The sequence below is a fragment of the Podarcis liolepis genome, assembly GCF_965112155.1.
Source record: "Podarcis liolepis genome assembly, chromosome: W".
Taxonomy (NCBI): Eukaryota; Metazoa; Chordata; class Lepidosauria; order Squamata; family Lacertidae; genus Podarcis; species Podarcis liolepis.
The window spans coordinates 24292589-24311086 of NC_139568.1; the positions used below are offsets into that span (position 1 = coordinate 24292589).

The 18498-nt window shown below is 42.7% G+C and overlaps 1 long non-coding RNA gene across 1 annotated transcript in view; it reads left to right on the top strand.

Moving 5' to 3' along the window:
- LOC310697740 overlaps nucleotides 1-18295 on the top strand; it is an 873530-nt gene extending 855235 nt beyond the window's left edge. Inside the window, exon 2 of the long non-coding RNA XR_014521182.1 lies at nucleotides 18090-18295. This is a non-coding gene — a long non-coding RNA (uncharacterized lncRNA). The remainder of the gene's footprint in view (nucleotides 1-18089) is intronic.
- The last annotated feature ends 203 nt before the right edge of the window (nucleotides 18296-18498 follow it).

Here is an 18498-nt window from a genome sequence, read left to right on the forward strand (position 1 = left end):
CTTCATTCACCTGGAAGTAATCTAGCCAACTAGAAAAGTGATCTTTTATTTTCTCATAACTTATCAATATTAGTTGACCCTCCTCCTCCCCCCTTAATATTGTGTAATACGTTATCCAGTTCTCTTTGATGTTGTGGCTTTTTTTAACAGCGATTGCTTCTAGTGGAGAGTTCCATCTTGGGGTTTTCTGTTCCAAATATCTTTTGTATTTTCCCCATACCTTATTTGTAGCATTTCTTATTATATGATTTGAAAAACTCCTATGCGTCTTTATTTTCCCATAATTAAGATAGCCATGCCACCCAAAACGGGTGTCATGACCTTCTAGATCTAAAATATCCCAATTTTTTAATAAATACCAATCTTTCAACCAGAGAAGACATGAGGCTTTGTAATATAGCTTCAAATCCGGTAACCCGTAGCCACCTCTTTCTACAGTATCTATTAATATCTTATGCTTTACTCTTGGTCTTTTACCCTTCCACAAAAAATTAGAAATTTCTTTTTTTTTTATAAAGATATTTATTAAGGAATTTAAACTTTAAATTCACCAAACATATATAAAACCATCACCCAAATACAACAAACAAGCAAAGAAAAACAGAGAAAAACAAAAAGGTTAACATATAATAGAAAAACATACAACAAAATCAAATATCCAACAACAATATTTTCTTAGCCTTTTGGACTTCCTCACATCTCCCATTCCTGCGTTCCCAATTAAAATTATGAACAGCAAATTATCACCTTGTTTCAACTCCTATTTTGTAATTTTCAAATATTATGTCTCCGACTTTAAATATTTTTATCAAATACTCAAATGCTTAATTTATACATAATGTTGTTCCAAAATTTATCTTTTTCTCAGATCTCACTTATTCTCATATTTCTTTGAACTAAGTTGCTGATGCCATGTTATTTTCAGTCCTGCATCTTTCTTAACACTCATACAGTTTACAATGTTTTTGTAAATAGTCCTTAAACTTTTTCCAGTCCTCTTCCACTGCCTCTTCTCCCAGGTCTCGGATTCTGCCAGTCATTTCTGCCAATTCCATGTAGTCTATCAGTTGCGTCTGCCATTCTTCCACGGTGGGCAAATCTTGGGTCTTCCAATATTTTGCAATAAGTATTCTTGCTGCTGTTGTTGCATACATAAAAAAAGTTCGATCCTTCTTTAAGACCCTCTGACCAACAATACCCAGAAGGAAGGCCTCTGGTTTCTTAGAGAAGGTATACTTAAATACCTTTTTCAGTTCATTATATATCATTTCCCAGAAAGCCTTAACCCTAGGGCAAGTCCACCAGAGGTGAAAGAATGTTCCTTCAGTTTCCTTACATTTCCAACATTTGTTGTCGGGCAAATGGTATATTTTTGCAAGCTTGACTGGGGTCATGTACCACCTATATATCATTTTCATAACATTTTCTTTCAAGGAATTACATGCCATGAATTTCACAGCGGTGGTCCATAACCTTTCCCAGTCAGCAAACAAAATATTGTACCCAATGTCCTGTGCCCATTTTATCATAGCTGATTTAACGGTTTCGTCTTGTGTGTTCCATTTTAACAGCAAGTTATACATTTTTGAAAGTACCTTAGCCTTAGATTCTAACAGTTCTGTTTCTAGTTTCGATTTTTCCACCTGGAATCCTATCTTTTTGTCCGAATTAAAAACCTTCTTAATCTGAGCATAATGTAACCAATCTCACACTTTATCCTTTAATTTCTCCAAACTCTGCAATCTCCAAGTCTCTCCATCTTTTTCTAGTATTTCCCAATATTTCGGCCATTTGGCCTCCATATTGAGTCTTTTCCGGGCCTTAGCTTCCATTGGTGACAACCACCTTGGGGTTTTGTTTTCTAGTAAGTCTTTGTATTTTATCCAGACATTAAACACTGCCTTCCTGACAATATGGTTCTTGAAAGCCTTATGAATTTTAACCTTGTCGTACCACAAATATGCATGCCATCCAAAAGCATTGTTAAATCCTTCCAGATCCAAAACATCCGTGTTCTCAAGAAGCAGCCAGTCTTTCAACCAGCAGAAAGCTGCTGATTCATAATACAATCTTAAATCTGGCAGGGCAAACCCCCCTCTTTCCTTGGCATCAGTTAATATTTTAAACTTTATTCTGGGCTTTTTGCCCTGCCAGACAAATTTAGAGATATCTCTCTGCCACTTCCTGAAACACTCCACCTTATCCACAATCTGTAAGGTCTGGAACAAAAACAGCATTTTTGGCAATACATTCATCTTTATAGCAGCAATTCGGCCCAACAAGGAAAGTTTCAATCTTGACCAACTTTCTAAATCCTTTTTGATTTCTAACCAGCACTTTTCATAATTGTCCTTAAATAGATTCAGATTCTTGGCTGTCATGTTTACCCCTAGGTATCTCACCTTTTTTACCACATTTAAGTCTGTCTCTTTCTGAAACCTTTCTGATTCTGAAGGTGTCAATTTTTTCCCCAATACCTTAGTTTTTTGCTTGTTTAGTTTGAATCCCGCCACCCGACCAAACTCGTGAATCAATTCTAAAACCCTTTTCGTACTAGATTCTGGCTCCTGTAGTGTCAAAACCAGGTCATCTGCAAAAGCTTTAAGTTTATACTGTTTAGCTCCGACCTGAATTCCTTCAACCAACCGGTCCCCTCTAATCATATTTAAGAGCACCTCCAGGACCGAAATAAATAGCAAAGGGGAAATAGGGCAACCTTGTCGTGTTCCTTTTTCAATCTTAAACTCTTCTGACACCACATTGTTAACTATCAATTTAGCTTTTTGTTCTGAATAAATTGCATCTATGCCATTTTCAAACCCCCGTCCCACTCCCATCCCTTCAAGGTTTTTCTTCATGAACTTCCATGAGATGTTGTCAAATGCCTTCTCCACATCTATAAAAATTAACACTGCTTTTGTCTTTATATTTGTTTGCAAAAGTTCCAAAATGTCAATAATATTCCTTGTGTTGGCAAACAAATGTCTGCCTGGGAGAAAACCTGCCTGATCCTTATGAATCACTTCATTTAAAACTTTTTAAAGTCTATTTGCTAAGATGTCTGCAAAAATTTTATAATCCACATTTAGAAGGGAAATGGGACGGTAGTTCTTAAGTTGTATCTTTTCAGTTTCCAGTTTAGGTATCAATGTGATGAAAGCTTCTTTCCACGATTCCAGTGCTTTCTTCCCCTCCATAATCTCATTGCAAACCTCCGTTAATGGATGTATCAAATAATCTTTCAATGTCTTGTAATATTTGGAGGTAAGCCCATCTGGCCCTGGAGATTTGCCCAGTTGCATATTCTGAATGGCACCTTCAATCTCTTGTTGTGTTATTTTATAATTCAGGAATGTCCTATTTTCTTGAGACAATTTTGGTAGTCCGTTCCTTCTCAAAAATTCGTCTATCTCAGTCTCATCTTGGGGCCCTTGGGTATACAATTGTTTGAAGTATCTCTGGAAACACTTTCTAATCTCCACAGGATTCTGGATGTTTCTCCCTTCAATCTCTAGGTTACCTGGTCTGTGACCGTTTAATAAAATTTAGGCTCTCTTTTGCATATATCACCACTCCTCTTTTTTTAACTCGATCCGATGAAATAAATTCTTGGCCTAATCTCTTGTTAATTAACACCTTTCTATGGAGCCTAGTCACATGTGTTTCCTGCAAACAAATGATGTCCAATTGTTCTTTCTTTAATAAATGAAATATCCTTCTCCTTTTTCCGGGGAGTTACAGCCATTAATATTCCAACTGAAAAGCTGCAGAGACATCCTGGGCAAATCTGTTATTCCTTTGGTGGTGGCGTCTCTTTCTTCTGGTCCTCAGGCCCCAAAGGTGTAGGTATAGGCAATAGCCCCGGCCCTGGAATTCCTGTGGTCCCTTTCTGAAGGTCTTCTCCGTGGTCGTTCAAAAACTTTTCTTGATCCTCAGCTGTTTTAATTTTCACTTTCTTCCCTCTGAAAGTAAAGGATAGTCCTTGAGGAAATTCCCACCTAAAAGCAATTGAATTGCTCCTCAGCAGTCTTGCTAACTCTGTATAGGTAGATCTAAGGTCCAAAAGTTGTTTCGGGATGTCTTTGTAGATTTCTGCTCTCCTATCTTGAATTACAAGTGACTTTTCGTAATGTAGGCTTAATATTTTGTCTCTTTCTTGCTTGGATCTCAAAATAATCAAGCAATCTCTGGGTCTATCTTTCCTTGCTACTCTTCCCAGTCTGAAGGCACTCACAATTTTAAAATCCTTATCTTCCTCTAAAGGCCAGAACTTGGAGAATTCTTTTGTCAAATAGTCAATTAAGTCCCCTTGTTCAAGTTCTGGAATTGCCCTCAGTCTAAGGTTGTTTTCCCTATTTCGTAGTTCAATCATAGACAGGTAGGCCTGCTGTTCACCAATCTGCTTGTGCAATGGTTTTACTTCTTCCTTTAATGCTTCAGCTTTTTGGTTAGCTTCCTCAGCCAGTTTACGATTTTCAGTGGTGGCTTCAAAAAGGTTCCCAATTGCTTGTGCGTGCTGAGCAACTTGTTCAGTTAGTTTATTAACACTGGCTGTAGTTTGATCAATCTTAGCTGAATGCTCATCTGCCTTTTTGTCCAAACTTTCCAATTTTTCCAAAATTTTATCTAATACTGAGGCAGATCCTCCTGCAGCCATACCTTCTAGCAAGGTCTGCTCAGTTTCTTCCTCTTGTGCCACCAAAATAGCAGGAACAGATGATCTGCGCGGCTGTGGATTCAAAGTTGTTTTCGTTAATTGTTTAGCTTTAGCTTTAGCCGATCTTGTTTTCCCAAAGCCACTCATTCCACTCCTGTCTACGTGCCAAGGTCAAACCGTGTATAGTCCCATGGGAATCCACAAGTCCAGAGAATAAACAATAAGATAGGAGGAAAGGAAAGAAGGAGCAAGTCCCAAACAGTTGTAAATCCAAAATCCACTAGGGGGAGTTCAGATGTATCTTGAGGGAAGAAGTAAAATTGTTTGGACTTCCGGGTTGACGCGATCTGGAAATGGCGGATTCCCTCCGAGCTCCGGAGGGAATCGGCTCCACTGAGGATGGGTCTTTGCCGCGCCGGCGACACGGGGACCCTTAAAAACCGCAGGCGCGGAAGCCTGCGGACTGAAGACTCGGCGGGTGCCTTAAGCGCCCCCCCTGATTCGCAAAGAGCCTTTTTTAAGGCTGTGGAGGGGATACGGGGGTGGCGTGGCACTGAGAGTCGATCGCTACCTCGGTGGAGCGAAGCCGCGAGCCATGACCGGAGAGCGCTGACTTCCTTCCTTGAAAATTTGGACTGAAAGAATCACCCGTGAGTAAGACGGATTGGGACTTTATAAAAATTTTACCTTCAATTGGAGACGACCGGGGGGTGTGCTAAAAGGAAGTCCGCACCCCCCCTCTTGCAGACCATCTAAGCAACGACACAAGAGATAAGCTGGAGAGCCTACCCTTGGCGGGGTGAGTTAAGAAGGACACTAACTTTCAAGATTTTACTAAAGGAAATTTTGTGCAGGAGAGTGGAGTTTTGGAAACCTTCCTTTTGTTTTAAACAACCCCCCCTCCCGGGCTGGGGAACGTCCTGCCTTTGTGCCTGCGTTAGAGCTGCGGAGTTTGACAGCTGTTAAAGCTGCCAAACGGGCGGTTTAAAGTGAGAAATTGCCATTCAAGATTCCTATGGATTAAGACGAGTCATAATTGAGCTGAAACTGTTGGAAACAAAGTAATAATAATCAGTTAAAGGATTGTTGGTGAAAAGGCAAATAAGTAACCAGATTCCCCCTAGGGGGAACTCTGTGAAACTACAATGGATACAATGGCTGTGGAAGGAAAGTTACTAGTGGAAATCGAAAGGATGTTTCAATTGGTGGGAATCTTACAGGAGCAGAGCTTGGCCATGAACAAACAACTTGAGACTATGACCTTGGGAACAGGCAACTCTGCTCTTTGTATTGAGGACCTTAATGAGAAAGAATCCACAGCTGATTGGGAAACAATATCTACAGAGCTGGAAGAGACTAAACAACAAGAAAAAGAAGAAGTAATCCTGGGAAGCAACAACCAAAAGTTGACATCTGTGGAATACAAGCAAGGAGACGCTTGGAACATATCCACCACAAGTCTGCGAGAGATACAGAAGAAGAAGGAGGAGGCCCCAAGACAAAATGGAGTACAGGAATTTAAAATAAAGAAATATGATTGGGGCCTCCGTTTGGACTTAGACTTGGAAGAGATAGACTTTGTGGAAATACTTCAGCAGCTACCTTTGAATCTTCTTGTCGGAAGAGGACATACTTTGATGGTGAAAGAACTTTTCCCAGATCTGACGACTGCTATAAAGGACTACCAACAGGACAGGCGGAGAGGAACGGAAATAGATTTGAAAGCCTCGGACGTGAGGAACCCAGGCTGAGAACTTCGAATTTGGATTTTTATTGGGAAGGGACAAAAACCGGGGATGGGAGGGAGGGAAGAAGAGACTCTTAAAAACTCTTAAGACTTTTAGGTTTGGTTAAGATGACTTTTAATTAAGATAAAATGAAAATCGATGGAAGAGAACTTAAGTCCAACTTATGAAAATTAATTTTTATTATAAAAAAGGAAATAAGATGAATAAGATTGTTAAGAGGAGAAATATCAACTTGCTGACATAATCTTGAAACTGGGATGCATGAGGGGGGGTGGGGGGAAGTCAGGGAACAAGGCTATGAAATGGGGATTTGCTGATTTTATACATGTTTTTGTCTTTTGTTTTTTCTTTGTGTATGTTTTGTCTTTATAAAAGCAGAAAACCAAATAAAAATTTTATAAAAAAAAAAGAAGTAAAATTGTTAATTAAATAGTTTTTAACTCAGGTTAATTCCAAAGTTTCAAAACTTTTAAAACAAAGTCCAAACAGCCACAAATTCCAGATGAACTTCAGCTCTCTTGTAGTTAGCAGAGTTGATCTTAAAAGTATAACAATGTCTCTGAAAAGTGCCAGAAACAATGTCTCAATATAACAGTTCAATAGCACTCAAATGTAACAGTTCAAACTAACAAAATAGCAAAGTCCGCAGTCTGACAGTTCTATCAATCTGGCAGTCCGACTGCCTGGGTTTCTTAGTGAATTTGTAATTCCAAAGGGAGAGGTAAAACACAGTCCATAGCCAAAAGAGTTAAATCCTTAATCTCAATAAAAAAAAAACAGCTCCAGTAATGCATAGAAAAATTTAGAAATTTCTTTTTGCCACTTGTTGATACTGCTGGTCTTTCCTGTAATTGGAATCGTTTGGAATAGAAAGAGTAGCTTCGGTAAAACTATCATTTTAATTACCGAAATACGGCCCAGGAATGATAAATTTAACCTTGTCCATGTCTCCAGCTGTCTTTTGATATCTTTCCAACAATTGGGATACTGCCAGGGAGACAAAGTCCATCATGGCCCCAAGCCGTCTGCCGGACGATCCATCGATCTCCCGTAGGCACGCAGTATCAGCAATTAGCGACATGAGTTTCTAGAAAATATCTTGCCACATTCTAGAGCTCATGCACACTCTATCAGCAGATAATGCACAGCAAAAGTCGCACTCAGGAGAGCATTATTTACAAGTTTTATTCAGCGTTGATCAGAACAAAGAAAGACATGACTGCCTGCGTCAGTGTCTCCAGACACAGAGAGTGAGAAAACGAAAGCAAAAGACACAACAGAAACATCCTGTGAAAACAGGAAATACGCAGGCTGTGACACAAACATCCTGCTCCCTTTTAAGGTGGAACGGAAATATCCTAACATCCTCCCCCTTTCCATGTAACCTGTAGTACCTGTGGTTCAACCCAATTGCAACCTTTGTACGTAAACCTTAAGTTGTTCTCTGTTAACAACCTTAGACAACAGATCAGCAGGAATTTCATTTCCTGGCATGTAGCTTAATCTGCAAGTACTTGGTTCTTTGCTTGCAACTCTCTGAGTTCAGCAAAGCCAAACACGATCTATTGTCTTGATACACTTGTACAGGACATTTCACAGAAACTCTGATGTCCTTAAACAGTTGCATCAACCATTCACAATCCATGAGTGAAAATGACAGAGCATTGAGTTCTGCTTCACAGGAACTTAGGCTTACTGTCGTCTGCTTCCTGCACAACCAGTCAAACAGGCAGTGGTTGTACATGTAGCATACTCCAGAAGTGCTAGTACCATCCGTGGTGTCACTTCCAAAACTTGCATCTGCAAAGATTTCAAGACCTCCAGTCTTCTGACTGGTGAACCTCAGCCTGTAGTGCAAGGTCCCTTTCAAATAGCGGGCTATGCGCTTCAGAGCTTTCCAATCCTGAACAGTAGGATTGTTAGCATGTCTGCTAAGCAGGTTAGTGCTTACAGCTATGTCGGGTCTTGAACATCTAGCAATGAAATTCAACTTGCCTGGAATGCATCTGTACAGCGTAGTGTCAGAAAACACTTCAGCAGTACTGTCTACCTGGTAACCTGCCACCATCGGTGTGTCTGCTGGGTTTGCATCAACCAAATTCAACCTGGTTAATACATCAGCAATTTTCTGTGTTTGGTGTACCAGAAAATTACCTGCTTGGTCCCTCTCCACCTGCAGAGAAAGATAGTTGGATACCTCACCAAGATCCTTCATGCCAAAGTGCTCCTTCAGCTGAGCTAGTGTGCTTTGATAAAAAGCCTGATTCTTCCAAAACATCAGAAGATCATCAACAAAACATAAACAATACAGTTTGTTTTGCCCCTCCTCCTTGACAAACACACATGGATCAGCTTTGCCCTGGTGAAAACCTACAGAAAGCAATGTCTCAGTGAGCTTTGTGTTCCAACACCTGGCACTCTGCTTGAGACCATATAAGGATTTCCGCTGTTTACAGACCATTCCCTTCTGTATCTGCATCCCATCAGGTGGAAGCATAAACAGCTCCTCCCCCAAAATCCCGTACAAAAAAGCTGTATTAATGTCATGATGGGAAACATGCAGTTTCTCCTCAGCAGCGATCTTGAGCATCAGCCGAATGCTCTCATATTTGACTGTGGGTGAATAGGTCTCGTGGTAATCCTGTCCTGGTACCTGTGAAAAACCTCTGGCAACCAATCTGGCTTTGTGTCTGACAACCTTGCTATTCTGGTCTGTCTTGGCCTTGAAGACCCATTTGCTGCCAACCAGTCTCATTCCTGGGACTACCAGTACCAGTTCCCAAGTTTGATTCCTATTCAAGGAATCAACTTCAGCCTTCATGGCATTAAGCCAAGGCTCAGCATCTTTAGAGGTTAACTCCTGAACCTCTTTGAAGCTTGAAGGTTCCCATACCTTCTCTGAGCTACTAAGAACAGCAGTTGCTGTCTTAGCAAACTCATCAGCAAATGTCTTTGGAGGTCTGCCCTTTGTGGCTCTTTCAGATCTGCGTACTAGACGCAAGTGTTCTGGACTCATCTCCTCTTTCTTAGGAGAAAAGTGACCAATGGTGAACAGTGTTTCTTCCAGTTCATTGTCAGACGCATCAGATGGTCTGACTGAGGCCTTTGCGCTCTTGTAGTCTGCTGTGTCATCACTGTCACTGACATCAGCAGCAGCGCCGCCCACTGAGCTGGAATCCGAACTCTGGGACTTCCGGAGGCGGTGCGAACGGCAATGGCGGTCCTCTTCGCACTGTGAAGAGGAAGCTCCGCGGAAACGGGTCGTCCGCTACGGCGAAGCGGAGACCCACATTAGAAACCCACAGGCAGCGAAAGCCTGTGGTCGTGGGACTCGGCGGGCACCAGAAGCGCCCCCGAAACGAAGAAGGGACCCCGTAAGGGGTTCCGGACCGTGGAAGGGCTGGCGCGGTGCTGTGAGTCGATCACTCTTTCCGTGGAGTGAAGCCGCATAGCTGCTGTTGGTGAGCGCTGACCTTTTTTCCTGGGAACATTCGACTTGATAAGCAACAACCCGTGAGTAAGAAAGATTCAAGGAATTAGAGACTAAATTGATTTGAAATTCGGCTAAAAACGGGAGACGCAACCAGGAAGTCCGTCTTCCGTTTCTGCTTAAGATCTAAAGCAAAAGACTTTGATGTCTGGAGCCTTTGAGAGGCGCTAAAAGCTATTAATCCATGCATTACTGGAGCTGTTTTTATTGAGATTAAGGATTTAATTTTTTTCGGTTATGGACTGTGTTTTACCTCTCCCTTTGGAAATACAATTTTATTAAGAAACCCAGGCAGTCGGACTGCCAGATTGATAGAAATGTCAGATTGCGGACTTTGATGCTCTGTTACATTGAACTGCTACAATTGAGTGTTATTGGAACTGCTACATTGAGACACTGTTTCTGGCACTTTTCAGAAACATTGTTCTACTTTAAAGACTAACTCTGCTAACTACAAGAGAGCTGAAGGTCTTTGGGGAACTGGTGGCTGTTTGGACATTGTTTTAAAAGTTTTAAAAGTTCTGAAACTTTGGAATTAACTGGAGTTAAAAATTATTTATTCAACAACTTTGCTTCTTCCCTCAAGATACTTTTGAACTCCCCCTAGAGGACTTTGGATTTACAACTGCTGGTGACTTGCTTTTGCTTTCTTTCCTTCTTATCTTGTTGTTTACTCTCTGGGCTTGTGGGTTCCCATGAGACCATACACAGTTTGACCTTGGCACGTAGACAGAATTGGAATGAGTGGCACTGGGAAAACAAGAGCGGCTAAAGCGAAAGCTAAACAAACAACTTTGACCTTAACTTCACAGCCGCGTAGATCATCTGTTCCTGCTATTTTGGGGGCAGAAGAAGAAGAAACCGAGCAAACTTCGCTGGAAGGTATGGCAGCAGGAGGATTCACTTCGGTACTAGACAAAATCTTTGAAAAATTGGGAAGTTTGGACAAGAAAGCGGATGAACAATCAGCTAAGATTGATCAAAATACAGCCAGTGTTAACAAATTAACTGATCAAGTTGCTCTGAATGCACAATCAATTGGGAAACTATTTGAAGCCACCACAGAAAATCGCAAATTGGCTGAGGAAGCCAATCAAAAAGCTGAAGCATTAGAGAAGGAGGTAAAACCATTGCACAAGCAGATTGGTGAACAGCAGGCCTATCTGTCTATAATAGAACTATGTAGCCGGGAAAACAACTTGAGATTGAGGTCAATTTTAGAACTTGAACAAGGGAACCTAATTGAGTACCTGACAAAAGAACTTTCTAAGTTTTGGCCTCTGGAAGAAGAAAAGGACTTTAAAATTGTGACTGCCTTCAGACTTGGAAGAGTAGCAAGGAAAGACAGGCCCAGAGACTGTTTGATTACCTTGAGATCTAAGGAGGAAAGAGACAAAATACTGAGTTTACACTACGAAAAATCACTTGAAATTCAGGGTAGGAGAGCAGAAATCTACAAAGACATCCCGAAACAACTTTTGGACCTCAGTTCCACCTATACAGAGCTAGCAAGACTGCTGAGGTGCAATTCAATTGCTTTTAGGTGGGAATTTCCTCAAGGATTATCTTTTACATTTAGAGGGAAGAAGGTGAAGATCAAAACAGCCGAGGACAAAGAAAAGTTTTTGAGTGACTACGGAGAAGACCTTCAGAAAGGGATTGAAGGATTCCCAGGGCCTGGGCCACTACCTGTACCTACACCTTTGGGACCTGAAGACCAGAAGAAAGAGACGCCACCACCAAAGGAATAACAGATTTGTCCAGGATGTCTCTGCAACTCCTTAGCTGGAATATTAATGGCTGTAATTCCCCGGAAAAAAGGAAAAGAATATTTCATTTATTGAAGAAAGAACAATTGGACATTATTTGCTTGCAGGAAACACACGTGACTAGGCTCCACAGAAAAGTGTTAATAAATAAGAGACTAGGCCAAGAATTTATTTCATTGGACCGAGTTAAGAAAAGAGGAGTGGTGATATATGCAAAGGAGAGCCTATCACCAAAATTTCTATTCACAGATGAGCAAGGAAGAATTTTGGCAATTGAAATACAAACTCAAGGCGAAAAGCTTTTGATATTGGGAATTTATGCACCGAACGAGGGGAAATCAGAATTTTATAAGAAACTGCATGAGACATTGCTGGACTATCTGGACTATAGCAACATCATTATGATGGGAGATATGAATGGGGTGGTCTCTACGAACATGGATAAGTCACAAAATCAAAGCTTGACAAAAGATGGCAGACTACCTAAAACCTTCTTTGAACTGACTGACAATATGGACTTGATTGACATTTGGAGGATAAAGAACCCTCTAGGAAGAGAAGGAACATTCTTTTCTGAAGCCCAACTGACATGGACAAGAATCGACCAAATATGGATAACTAGAGGTCTGGCTCCTAAGACTAGAAAAGTGGAAATCTGCCCAAAGACCTGCTCCGACCATAACGCAGTAAAGATGGATATGAGACTAACTCCAACCGGCTCCTTTAGATGGAAGATGAATGACAACCTGTTTAGAGATCAGGAGATTATCAAAAAGACCCAAAAAACTTTGAAGGACTATTTTGAAATAAATTTGAACACTACTGTGGGGGAAAAAGTAATCTGGGACGCCAGCAAAGCTGTTATGAGGGGGTTTCTGATACAACAGAACACCATAAAGAAAAGAGCACAGAATGAGAGAAAGGACAAGATCTTGGAGAAAATTAAGGAATGTGAGAAAAAGTTAAGATCGAAACCGAAGTCACAGGAGATTCTGAGAGAAATTAAACTTTATCAAGCACAATACTCCAAACTGATAAATCAGGAAGTGGAGTGGAAAATCAAGTTAATGAAACAAAGATCATTTGAATCGGCAAACAAATGTGGAAAACTGCTAGCATGGCAGTTGAAAAAGAGACAAAAATTAAACACGGTTACCAACCTAGAGATTGAAGGGAAAAACATCCAGAATCCTGTGGAGATTAGAAAGTGCTTCCAGAGATACTTTAAACAACTTTATACTCAAGGGCCGCAAGACGAAACTGAGATAAACCAATTTTTGAGAAGGAATGGACTACCAAAACTGTCTCAAGAAAATAGGACAATCCTGAATTACAAAATAACACAACAAGAGATTGAAGGTGCCATTCAGAATATGCAATTGGGCAAATCTCCAGGGCCAGATGGGCTTACCTCCAAATATTATAAGACGTTGAAAGATTACTTGATACATCCATTAATGGAGGTTTGCAATGAGATTATGGAGGGGAAGAGAGTACCGGAATCGTGGAAAGAAGCTTTCATCACATTGATACCTAAATTGGAAACTGAAAAGACACAGCTCAAGAACTACCGTCCCATCTCGCTTCTAAATGTGGATTACAAAATTTTTGCAGATATTTTAGCAAATAGATTTTAAAAAGTTTTAAACGAAGTGATTCATAAAGATCAGGCAGGCTTTCTCCCAGGTAGACACTTGTTTGCTAACACAAGGAATATAATTGACATTTTGGAACTCTTGCAAACAAACATTAATACAAAAGCAGTGTTAATTTTTATAGATGCGGAGAAGGCCTTTGACAACATTTCATGGAAGTTCATGAAGAAAAACCTTGAAGGGATGGGAGTGGGACGGGGGTTTGAAAATGGCATAGATGCAATTTATTCAGAACAAAAGGCTAAATTGATAGTTAACAATGTGGTGACAGAAGAGTTTAAGATTGAAAAAGGAACAAGGCAAGGTTGCCCTATTTCCCCTTTGTTATTTATTTCGGTCCTGGAGGTGCTCCTGAATATGATTAGAGGGGACCGGTTGGTTGAAGGAATTCAGGTCGGAGTCAAACAGTATAAACTTAAAGCTTTTGCAGATGACCTGGTTTTGACGTTACAGGAGCCAGAATGTAGTACGAAAAGGGTTCTAGAACTGATTCATGAGTTTGGTCGGGTGGCGGGATTCAAATTAAACAAGCAAAAAACTAAGGTACTGGAAAAAAATTTGACTCCTTTAGAATCAGAAAGGTTTCAGAAAGAGACAGACTTAAATGTGGTAAAAAAGGTGAGATACCTAGGGGTAAACATGACAGCCAAGAATCTGAATTTAATTAAAGACAACTATGAAAAGTGCTGGTCAGAAATCAAAAAGGATCTAGAAAGTTGGTCAAGATTGCTGCTATAAAGATGAATGTATTGCCAAAAATGCTATTTTTGTTCCAGACCTTACAGATTGTGGATAAGGTGGAGTGTTTCAGGAAGTGGCAGAGAGATATCTCTAAATTTGTCTGGCAGGGCAAAAAGCCCAGAATAAAGTTTAAAATATTAACTGATGCTAAGGAAAGAGGGGGGTTTGCCCTGCCAGATTTAAGGCTGTATTATGAATCAGCAGCTTTCTGCTGGTTGAAAGATTGGCTGCTGCTTGAGAATACTGATGTTTTGGATCTGGAAGGATTCAATAACGCTTTTGGTTGGCATGCATATTTGTGGTACGACAAGGTTAAAATTCATAAGGCTTTTAAGAACCATATTGTCAGGAAAGCAGTGTTTAATGTCCGGATAAAATACAAAGACTTATTAGAAAGCAAGACCCCAAGGTGGTTGTCACCAATGGAAGCTAAGGCCCGGAAAAGACTCAATATGGAGGCCAAATGGCCGAAATATTGGAAAATACTAGAAAAAGATGGAGATACTTGGAGATTGCAGAGTTTGGAGAAATTAAAGGATAAAGTGCGAGATTGGTTACATTATGCTCAGATTAAGGAGGTTTTCAACATGGATAAAAAGATAGGATTCCAGGTGGAAAAATCGAAACTAGAAACAGAACTGTTAGAATCTAAGACTAAGGTACTTTCAAAAATGTACAACTTGCTGTTAAAATGGAACACGCAAGATGAAACGGTTAAATCAGCCATGATAAATTGGGCACAGGACATTGGGTATAATATTATGTTTGCTGACTGGGAAAGGTTATTGTGATGGGATGATGAGCTGCTTGTGCGTAAAATCGTAGTCCCTCAGAGTTTGTTCTAGCCCACAAACCTCTGTCTGTGACAGAGCCCCTCAGACATGGCTGCTCTAGTCACTTGCAGATTCCGACAGTGGTTGCTTTCGGAATCGCTTCCAGCATAAAAGCTCCTTAACGGAAACACGTCTTCTGGACTCGCGGCGTGACAGTTTCCGGCGAGGAGTGGGTCTCCCTATGGGAGGTTCAGAAACCTCCCCACTGTTCTCGCTGGACGTATCCCTGAGCCCTCCCTCTTGCTCGCTTTCCCTCAGAGACGCACCTCTCCCCCTGCTGGTTCCTGCTTCAGCTGCTGGGTCTCTCCCAGCCTCCGTGAGCCCTTCCACCACCTGTTCCTCCGATGGCAGTTCCCTGACATCCACCTCCCCTCCAGGACCCCCTTCACCCCCTCCCGTTCCCTCTCCTCTGGGCGGTGAGGAGGTAAAACCCCTAAAAGAATCCTCTTCATCTTCAGACGTCTCAAACATTTCCCTCCATCGGTCGCCGTTCCGGGTCGCTGAATCCTCCTCCTCCTCGGAATCTGTGAACCCCTCCAACTCCTCTTCCTCATCTGTGGTGGCAAAGTATTCCCTCTGGAACCTCGCTACAGGCTGAGGTTTACGTGGGAACCTCTGATGAAAAGTTTCTATTAATACCTCGTCATTGACATCCTCTGCCATGACCCAGGTGTTTTCCGACTCCGGTTCCCCTTCCCACATTACCAAATACTCCACTTGATCTCCCTTCCACCTGGAATCGAGGATCTCCGCCACATGGTTGCTGTGTTCCCTTTCCTCCATTGCTGGTCCCCGAGTGAACCTCCCTTCTCTGTCCCCTCTATACGGTGACAGCAACGACCTGTGGAAAACTGGGTGCAGCTTCATGTGGTTCGGTAACCGGAGTCTGAAAGCCACTGGGTTGACCTGTTGCGTGACTTCAAATGGGCCCAATCTTTTGGGTCTTAACTTCTTACAACCCCCTTTGAATGGTAACCCTTGGGTTGACAGCCACACCTGGTCCCCCACCCTAATGGTATCACCTTCCCTTCTGTTTTTTCTGCCTGCCTCTTATACTCCTCCTTGGCCCTGTCTAAGTTAAGTTGGAGCTGACGATGGATCGCTTCCATTTCTTCTACGAACTGTTCGGCAGCCGGGACGCTCCACCTCTCCCCTTCCCCCCCTGGGAAAGCCCTGGGATGGCACCCGTAATTAGCCAAAAAGGGGCTCATCCCTGTGGACACGTTCTCCGCATTGTTGTAGGCAAATTCTGCCAACGGCAGCTTCTCCACCCAATAATTCTCTCTGTCATTGACATAACACCTCAGATATTGCTGGAGGATGCCATTGGTTCTTTCCGCCTGCCCGTTGGTTTCAGGATGCCGGGCAGTCGAAAAATTGACCTCTACATGCAGTAAGCTAATGAGCTTCCTCCAGAACCTGGAAGTAAATTGTTTCCCTCGGTCTGAAACCACCCTCAAGGGGGCGCCATGCAACCTAAACACATTTTCTACAAACAATTTAGCTGTTTCTTCTGCCGTGACAGCATGTGAGCAGGCTATAAAGTGGGCCATTTTGGTTAACAGGTCTACCACAACCATGATGGCTGTTTTCCCTCGGGACCTTGGCAGATCAGTCATGAAATCTATTGCCACTGCTTCCCATGGTCTTTCAGGTGTGGGTAGCGGTTCTAATAACCCTGCCGGCGCCCGCCTCTCCCCTTTGGCTCGCTGGAATTGGTCACAACCTCTCACATACTCCCGCACATCTTCCCTGACCTTGGGCCACCAAAATTCCCTGGTAACCAGCCACATGGTTTTGTGTTGCCCAAAATGCCCCGCTGTGGGGCTATCGTGCAGCTGCTTGAGTACCTTCCCCCTGAACTCTCCTTCAGGTACATATAACGCTCCCTTGTAATACAACGCCCCGTTTCTCTCCTCAAAACCTCCGGGTTTATCTCCCTCCCCCCTGAGACCCCTGAGTTTGTCCTGGGCGTATTCATCATTCTCTGTTACCTCTACCAGTTCTCTTTGCCCCACCAATGCCGCCCCACACACCCAGCGGTCCTCTGGAATGACATGTCTTTCTTCGGGTGCTCCCTCCCCCTCCAAATATTCAGGTTTGCATGAGAGAGCGTCCGCCCTAATGTTCTCTGGGCCTGGCACGTAACAAATCTCAAAGTTAAATTTGGAGAACTCCTGGGCCCATCTCACTAGCCGTTGGTTGAGCACTCGGGCCGTTCTCCAATACTCTAGGTTCTTGTGGTTAGTGCACACTTGCACCTTATGTTGTGCTCCAATTAGCAGGTGCCTCCATCTCCGGAAAGCCTCATGAATGGCAAGTAGTTCTCGGTCGTACACCGTGTAGTTCCTCTCGGATTTGTTCAGCTTGCGCGAAAAAAAGGCACACGGTCTCCACTCTGACTCCTCCTTCCCTGGCTGTAGAAGCACCGCCCCTATAGCTCTGTCTGATGCGTCAGTTTCGACTCTCATCTTTTTTTGTAAATCCACATGCAGAAGTTGTTCTTCAGAGGCGAAGGCCCTTTTTAGTTCCTCAAATGCTCGCTCCGCCTCCTCAGTCCAAACGAATTTCTTCTTACTGCTGAGACAGTCCGTAATGGGCGCCGTCAGGTGGGCAAAGTTTCGGATGAACTTACGATAAAAGTTCCCAAACCCTAGGAACCTCTGCACACCCTTCTTTGTTTTGGGTGTTTTCCATTCCAGCACTGCCTGGACCTTGCCGGGATCCATGGCCAATCCCTTGTCTGACAGGCGGTACCCCAGGAACTCCACCTCCTTGGTATGAAACTGACACTTCTCCAGTTTCACCCACAGCCGGTTGGCTTGCAACCTGCTCAACACTTCTCTTACGTCTCTCACATGCTGCTCCTCATTCTCAGAATACACCAACACGTCATCTAGGAAGGCCACACAATTCTTGTAAAGCAAAGGCCCCAGTACGTGGTTCATAAACGATTGGAAGCACGCCAAGCCTGCTTGTAGGCCAAATGGCATAACTAAATATTCAAATGCCCCCAAAGGGGTGAACATGGTGGTTTTCCATTCATCCCCTTTCCTTATACGTATCAGGTTGTACGCCCCCCTTAGGTCCAGCTTTGTAAAAATCTTTCCCTTCCGCACCCTGGTCAAAATGTCGTCAATCCTGGGCATAGGGAAGGCGATGTTAGTTTCTGCTTTCCTTCACTGTGCAGCGAAAGGGCTTGTCACGAGACAGGTGTTTACATTCCACAGTCTGTACTGTTTGAGTTTCTCACGGGAAAGGGAGGCTGGATGTGACGTACACTGGTTTCCTGTTTTTCACTGTGTGATTCTCTCCGAGCTGTCGAGGAGAGAGGATGCATTTACTGCTCCGGCAGAGGCAAGATGTCTTTCTGTAATATACCAGCTTTGAACTGTAAATAAAGCAATATAGAGTATGCAGCACGTACTCCTCATCCTTCCGCTGGGCACGGGACTCTGCTTTAAACCAACACGTGGTTATGGGCCCAGAAGTCGAATCGGAGTGCCGGCAAAGGATCGGAATGCAGAGGGACAGATCGGAACGGAATCTGCTCTGCGCGTAAAAGTGATTGATGAGGTATGTGCTACTGCTCCGGGCAGCCTGCC